The sequence below is a fragment of the Helianthus annuus genome, chromosome 5 (genome assembly GCF_002127325.2).
Source record: "Helianthus annuus cultivar XRQ/B chromosome 5, HanXRQr2.0-SUNRISE, whole genome shotgun sequence".
Taxonomy (NCBI): Eukaryota; Viridiplantae; Streptophyta; class Magnoliopsida; order Asterales; family Asteraceae; genus Helianthus; species Helianthus annuus.
Genome location: NC_035437.2, coordinates 83,298,129 through 83,306,604, shown reverse-complemented (window position 1 = coordinate 83,306,604; position 8,476 = coordinate 83,298,129). Strand labels below are relative to the sequence as shown.

The following is an 8,476-nucleotide window of genomic DNA, read 5'->3' as shown; positions in this document are numbered from 1 at the left end:
TTTTACACATGCACACCACCTCCTAACCATTTCATAGTTCCACCACCAAGTTTACATATATGACAAGTTTATCACAATTAACACGTAACAATGCAAAATCTCACAACACACTTCATTGTATCAACACATATACAATTCCCTAGCAACTAATTGTGAAATCAATCAACTATATAATACAAGAACGTGCAATAAATGCGAAATAGAAATCTTGGAAATTCGAGTTGTCACATCTCAATCCAAAAGTTTGTAAATACCGGTTAAACCGCTTCCTAACACAAACCCTAGCCTCGGTGATGATCACAGGTGGTTTAGCCGCTCATCATGGTGAATCGAACTTCATATGATTGAATAACGGTTGATTGCATCTTCAAGAATGTTAATTTTGTGGAAAGTATGATGAGAATGATGAAATAAAGCTCAAAGATGTGTTATTGATTCTCCAAAAGTCGTATGGTGGCCTCTAATTTCGTCCAAGAGATTAATGATTCTTGCTTAGGGTTTTAAAAAACCCTTTTATACCCATAAAAAAATCAACCCGTGGCTTCCTCAAACAACCCCGCCGTAACCTACGGTAGTCAACCTGTAGGCTACGACTCATGAAGTCTGCTTCTTTTTAACATAGTCCTAGGCTACGCCATATCCACCGTAACCTACAGTATAAAGGGCCTGTAGTGTTTAAGCCAACCTAAACTGACCGTAAGTTACGGTTTATCAACCGTAACCTACGCCGAGTACTTCACATTCCATTCTCTTCATAACTGCAACTTTCCTATAATGACTCCAAGGCCCCTAGACTCTATTTTCTCACCTTTCTTGTGCTTCCAAGCTAACTTTCAACCAGAAACAACTCCCGATCAACGTACTTTACTTGATTATCATCCATGGGTGTTCCGCTTCACCAACGAGCACTCTAACTCCGCCGATTTAAGCAATTAACCTGCAAAACCACAAGCTCTCACAGTTATCACATTCAACGCATATAATCACTTAAAACACACAAAATACATAAAATAACACACATTAAAGCTCGGGTTTCACCCTCTCTATTAGTGCCTACTAGGCACGGGGCCATGTGAATCCTCTGTTTCCAACTATAAATAGAGGTGCTTGGCTCACTTGCAACTCGTCCCTTGGCAAACCAATTCTCTCATTTCCACCACAACAACACCATCATCTTCCACCACATTAGTTAGAGTTAGAGTAGTCTCGAGATCCAAGATCGATAGTAAGAGCTTTTGTCAAACTATGGCCATGCTTGGCTAATCTCTTACATCACTTGGTGAAGACGAAATCTTTTATGTATTACTTTTGATTTCCAACATTTGATCACTTTTTAATTGGGTATGTATTAATGACTTTAATAACTAGTGTTTTAAATTGAAGGTGAATTTTATTCTATCATTCTTCATGTTTTGTTGATTCACTCATTCGTGTCTTTACGGTCTATATAAAGCACGTTAACTGGCTGGAAGGGGGATAGAAGGGTGGTTTGGGTAAAGTTCTTGCCTCATTCAGTGTATATATCATTCTTCATGTTTTGTTGATTCACTCATTCGTGTCTTTACGGTCTATATAAAGCACGTTAACTGCCTGGAAGGGGGTTAGAAGGGTGGTTTGGGTAAAGTTCTTGCCTCATTCAGTGTATAGATCCTGTGAGGACCTGATTCAAGCTTATTAAGACTTCCTTTGAGACAGATAGCATCAAATCAGGGGAAGTAAGAAGGACTTGTAATCCATTATAAATAAACTACTATTAAAACTTTAAACCGGCCTTGCGGGACTGTATCCCTGCTGACTTGGACCAATATGGCCGAGGGTAGCGTTGCCTCCAAAAGAGGGACATGCTACATTTTGCATTAATAACTTACTTAATTATCTTTCAATAGTCCGGCCTTGCGGGACTGTATCCCTGCTGACTCAGACCAATATGGTTGAGGGTAGCGTTGCCTCCAAAAGGGGGACATGCACTATAACTAAGATAATCTCTTAAAAAACCCAAAGTGCAGAAATCATCAAAGGATACTTGAAATATGAGTCGGAACCAAGTGATTCTTTCTTGTTTATTTGTTTCCTTTATTATTTTAGTTTATTTCTTTATTTTTTTACATGTTTAAAAACTTTTTCTCAAATTTGGGTCGATTAGACGTTCACGATAAACCGGCATTAAAAGCTCTTATGTCCTTGGACGATCTCGGTATCTTACCATCACTATACTACATCGACGATAGGTGCACTTGCCCTAACGTGTTATAGAGAGTGATAGTTTATATAGTGTTTTATAAATTTAAAGCCTGATAAACAGTAAAAAGGTACTTAAAAATACATTAAAAGTCATTACACACTCTAACATGTCAGAAAACAACATATGGCATTCACGAAATACGTCCCCATTGCGCCTTTCCACATTGCTACCTTGAGGGTTTTCCCCGCATGGAAGGTTGGGTAGGTTTGAGTTGTCATTTGCTTTATTCAGTTGAGATAAGGGAGGTTGTAGTGGAATAGCACCCCATGCCACATTACTTGGCTGGGGCGCTAAACACCGTGTCGGGTCGTTTACCAGGGGCGCCATCCAAAATGGTTTAGCCTCCCATGTGGGGCCTAGTTACTCTACAAACAATCCTTTTTTTAATTTCTTTTAGTTATTCCACTAGATGTAATTACTAGATGGTTTATTTATTGTCTCTATACCTAATTGATGTTGATATGGAAATATTTTTAGTATTTATTGAGTATGATCTAAATCGTAATCTAAATAATTGAAACATTATGATTTTTTTGAGGAAAATGCCCGAATAGTCCCTTTGGTTTGGTAAAATAACACCTATAGTGTGACACCCGGCTTTTCAGGCCGTACCGTATAATTGTAATACGTATTTTGAATAGGTAACAGGGCTATATTTGTTTGGTTATGATGTTTATATGTGAAATTTAATGTGTTGGAAAAATTAAACTTTGGTAAAAATTATGTTGGTAACGGTAAGATAAACGCTTATCGCGTAACGATTAAAATGCGAAACGAACGTCGGTGACCACCCGATTAGTGTTAAAATCCTAAAAATAGTCTGTTAGGATTGGAATAAATATTTTCATCATATTTGTGAGGAAAAATAAATTAAAACGCTAAGAAACTCTATTTTTCAAGTTTAAGCGCGTATCGCGCAATGCAGCGCGTATACCGACAAAACACTGTCAATACAGCCCGTCAAGGCAACTGAAAATCATTTTAACAATAATTTGATAAGATTATTCTTATAGAATGACAAAAATAAATAAAAACGCTTAAATTCCTATTTTTGCGATTTTGAGCGCGTACCGCGCAGCACAGCGCGCATACTGCCAAATACCGACGACATATCCAGTCCAGCCAAACAAAATATTGTTCAGTAATATTTTGGCAAGTTTATTTTTATAGAGCGTTAAAAATAATTTAAAACGCACTAAAACGGGTTTAAAACGCTAGATAAAATACCCGGTATCCAGTAAAATACCCGTTTTGGCACCTAAACTATACATATATGCATGTATAAGCGTGTGTATGTGTGAGAGTTGTGAGGTGGCGGCTGGTTGGAGAAGTTCTCCTTCTCTCTCTAGACATGTGTGGGCATGGGTAAGCTCAAGGTGATGATTAATCCCCTAAAAGCTTCCATAATCTTTCAAAAACCCAAGAAACCCTTCACCATTTCATTTTCACTCTCTCTCTTATACATCTCGGTTGGACACCCTCACACACATACACATTCAAAAATTTCAAGTCATTTCTTGAAGATTCATATCACTTTCATAGTAATTTCAAGCTAAAAAGGGTGTTTGGAAGTGATTTCAAGCAAGAACAACCTTCATATTCTCATCCATTCTCAAAAACCCATCTAAGAACTTGAAGGTATAAATTTACTTTAAAAACTTTGTCTTAATTCTTGATGATTCTTGATAGTAATGAAAGTTTCTCTTGATCTTGAGTTTAATCATAAACTTAAAACATAAAACAAATGGGTTTTATTTGAATGAAATAAAATGCATGTGTATATATATATATATATATATGTATGTATGGCCGTGTGTGTGTATATGTAAGTGTTTGTATTTTTTATTTTTGTTGAAAGATTCTTGAGTTACATGATTACTTGAAAAGTAGGATGCATGTAAGATCTAAATGTGTCACATAAGAAGGTTCTAAAGATGATTTAAGATTTGAAAAGTGACATGATGAAAAGTGAAATTTTGGTGGTATATGTGTGTATGTATTTCGTATATATGTATGTATGTATGTATGCATGCATATAAAAGTTTGTTCTATGTTCTTAAATATGAAGGATATTTAGCATTTATGTATGAATGATTGGATGATCATGATGAAGTGTGTTGTGTTTTGTGAGAACATGATATTAATGTCTTCTTGATGTATGAATAGATCATAAATAATGTTGATGAGGTTGTATGAGTGCATTAGATGCACATATGAGGGCATGCATGTTAATATGAAAGCATGAAATGATCATTTGAGCATGATTTGATAAAAATTAATTTTGATCAGATTATAAACCTTAAAATAAAGTTATTTTGAAATGTTTAATGATATATAACTTTGTCATAATGTTTGCTAGCTTTGCGTGTGGTACTTGGTGCATTAAAAGTTGTAAAATACGTGAAACCGCATGATTTATGTAACTTACACAAAAACTGCACTAATCTGATTATAATCACTATTTTAATCAGTAAATAACATGAATTGTATTAAAATATCAAGTAGTTTCAAGTTGGGATGGTTATGTTAAAGTTTAACGCAAAACTATGCGTTAAAACGGTCAAAAATCGGCTTTTCGGGTGATTTTTATAAAACTGATTTAAATCAGTAAATAAACTGATGTTTTTAGTTTAAAAACAAGTATTTTAACTAATTTTAAGTTTACTTGGTGTTTGGTTGGTCATACGTGACTTCCGACGCCCGAAAACGTTACCGAATCGCTAAAATACGCATTTTTCGATAAACACTAGTATGGGTCAATTTTGAGTGAATCTTATGTGATAAAATGTGTTAGGTAATTTAAACATGTAAATGTGATAACATGTTAAGTGTTAATTTGATAGTGGGAAATTTAGACTACGCAAGTATGCATGTACGTTTTGTGCGGTAGAAACGGTAAAATTGCGTTAAACGTGTAACTTGTTTGTCGAGCATGAAATTTGGTATATATGAGATTTTTATGTATAATTGCTTTAAAAATGACAAAATAGATAAGTTAGTAATATTTTGCGTGTTCGGTATTAAATTCTGTGAACGTTTATGTATATGCATTACGACGCGCGAATCGTAGATATATTGCGTATAAACAGGAGAGTTAATAGATTCACTGAATAATGGTCACCAATAGAATCGTTCAAGTCGCAAAAATCATATATATATATATATGTGTGTGTGTGTGTGTGTGTGTGTGTGCCAACATAATAAAAAATGACAACTTTTCGAGAAAATCTCAAAGTTATGTGATAATTCTAAGAAACAGAGAAACTTAGGATTTTTGTGTTAAATATATATTGATTTAGAATTGTTCCTATATTAGGACGTATATAAAAATCAATCTCTGGGATTGCGGTATTAAAATACGCACCCAAAGGTGAGTGTCACTAAACCCCTCTTTTTACTGTTTTGTATATATTTTGGGGGTGGAACACGTCGTTAAAAGGGTTTAATAATGTTTTCGAAATAAAACATACCTTTTGATATAAAATATAAATTTTCGCTGAAAATATATGAATTTGATAAGTTATACGTTTCGAAGTAAAACGTATTTTTGATGAATGAATATTGTATGTGCGGTATTTCTTAAGTGAAACGAGACCGTACGGATTGCAGATGAATTCCGGACTGGTTCTCAACATTTGAGTGACAGGGGAATTCGTAAATCGTCGTGTATTAAATTGTCATATTAGTAGGATATATATATTGTACGTGAGGCAGACATCATATTGTTCTTCGAGAAAGAACCTTGCGCCCATGATGTCGTTTATTCAGTTAAGTATTGTACGCGATGAATTGTTGGTAGATCTATCGGGTTGACAACCCTCTCGTGACCGGTCGCCCCGTGTCAATGTCAAACGACGAATTAATATTCTGTTTATTGTCTAGCATTGATTTTCCCTGCATGGTTAATATATAGTTCGTATCGTCTAGCTAACATACGAGTCTCAAAGTTGACGTAATAATTTAATATACAAAACTTGGACAGTAACAATATTGTCGGGTTCGAGAAACTACGACGGAAGGCCCATGGATTTTATTAAGAAAGTAAAACAGACTTTCTAAGAATTAAACAGATTTTTTTAAATAAACACCTAAGCAGAAAGTTTTCCTTGGAATAAAATCTGTTAGTAAACGAATAAGTGAACTCACCTTCCTTTGTGTTGACACTTGATTTTTAACGTGTTTTACAGGTACTTGAATTCGGCTTCGGGAAATCATGGCGTATCTTGTGTTTGATGATGCATGTTGTTTTGTTTAAATATGTTGGACAACTTTTAAACTTTCTGGGACTTTTGTAATAAGATCCGCGAGGATCAAAGACATCTTAACTATGTAGTTGCGGCGTGTCTTAAAACGTAAGGATTAATAACTTATGTTTAAAATAAACCAATATGTCCAACAATAAAATTCATCCTCGACAAGATATAAATGGGCACCAACTTCCGTCTCCACTACGTTTAAATATTCCGCTGCGATGTTTTTGGGGTGTGACAGAAGTTGGTATCAGAGCCATTGGTTGTTAGCGAACTAGATGTTTTCGGAGGAAAACACTAGACTTCAACCGGAGAATTTTGAAATATAAGTCCAAAATTCTCGAAGCCAAGAATTTTAAATAAACAAATGTTAGGACCGGTTTTGACTCCGAAACGATTGCGAAATTAACGTGTGGCGTGCGGAATCCGTATACGAACGTGACCTAACACACAAGACGTAATATAACTGTGATTTTATATAAGATTTGATAACGTACAGCACCTTGAATCACTTTCTCTCTCTAGAATCTCTCTTTAGATCTTTAGTTCTCCAAAATGCTAAATGAGCAAAAGTCCTCTAAACTATGACATAACATCCCTATTTATAGGCCAAGGCTTTAATGAGATTTCTCATTAGTTACAGAAATGCCACCTTACCTTTTGACTAGATATTACAATATAAAGACTTGTTATCTTCAGTTTCTGCTACGGACTAGAATGACGAAGGCGATAGACATAAATGCACTAACAGACTCCCCCTTGGATATTGCCGCAGTCAATCTCGTAGCGTCTTGTCTTTCTCTCTCTCTTTGAGTCATCTTGAAGCTTTAACATGTTTTCATCAACGTAGACTCCCTCTTGCTTGAACAGAATCCCCGTGGATCTGTCTTCAGCTCCCCCTTTCTGTAGACTCTTTTCTTCAGTAAACTCCTTTTCTTAAATGAACTCTTTTTCTTCAGGCTCCCCCTATCGTCAAGCTTCCGTGCTTTTGGGATCGACACCTAGCTTTTCGTATACAAGCTCTTCTGGGATAGTTACATGGCTCCTTGAATCCACGCTTCCTCTTGCGTTGAGCTCGTCTTCAGACTCCCCCTTAGACTCGGCTGTCGGGATCGTAGTCTGGTACAACATCTGCAACACTCATATATTTATAAGTAAAACATTTTGATCATCTAATTGTCCAGGAATAGTGACCTGTCCCAATTAAACTTTCTAAATCAAGATCCTGGCTTTAAGATATAATAATATGAATATATCTAGAAATACTTGATTCACTCCCCTATCAACAATCTTCATATATTTGGCAGTATTAAAAAACCAAAATCAGAAACTGGCTCTTTTACAAATTTTAACAATATGAGCATCCAAATCCCTCATAGTTAATCATCCAAGTCTAACTTAATGACCTTGGAGATATCACAAACTGTTTTTGATTTTTGATTTTAGAACTTCAAGTTTCAAATTAATGAACTTGTTTATTTTCAGAAACACAATCAGCATACTTAGATTTTGAAACTTAGCACTCAGACATCGGTTGTCGAAAATAATGTAGAAATCAAAATCTTTTTGTATTTTTCTGAAACATAAAGGAGTAAAGAAATATTACAAACATATTTACAGACAATATTTTTGTTTGAGTCCGTGTCAGAGGATCATATCATTTTATGACAAATCACTAGTATCGTTGAGCTTTAAACACTATAAGTTCTAAACGATTCACTTAGATTGTCAAATACTGATCCACTTAAATTTTCACACAAACTTCAGTTGATTCGAGATACGAGATTAGTGTTTTAAGGACTTAACTTATTCGCGTGTCCCACCTCAGAATATACTCCCGTATCAAAATTCCCTAGATTCAGTCTTACAGGTGAGTATACCAATTTGATATCTGTATCTGGGTTAGTGCGAGACCTTGAGAGCTCAGGTATGAACTTTCGTTCAGTCAAAGAGATGAAGGCTCGACTTTAGGTGTGTTCCCTTT

The 8,476-nt window shown here is 35.3% G+C and overlaps 1 long non-coding RNA gene across 1 annotated transcript; it reads left to right on the top strand.

Annotated features, from left to right (window-relative positions):
• The first annotated feature begins 3,805 nt into the window (after nt 1–3,805).
• Nucleotides 3,806–6,574, top strand: LOC110938845. Its single transcript, XR_002591746.2, has 3 exons — nt 3,806–3,880; nt 5,559–5,612; nt 6,430–6,574. It is a non-coding gene; the product is annotated as an uncharacterized LOC110938845 (long non-coding RNA).
• The last annotated feature ends 1,902 nt before the right edge of the window (nt 6,575–8,476 follow it).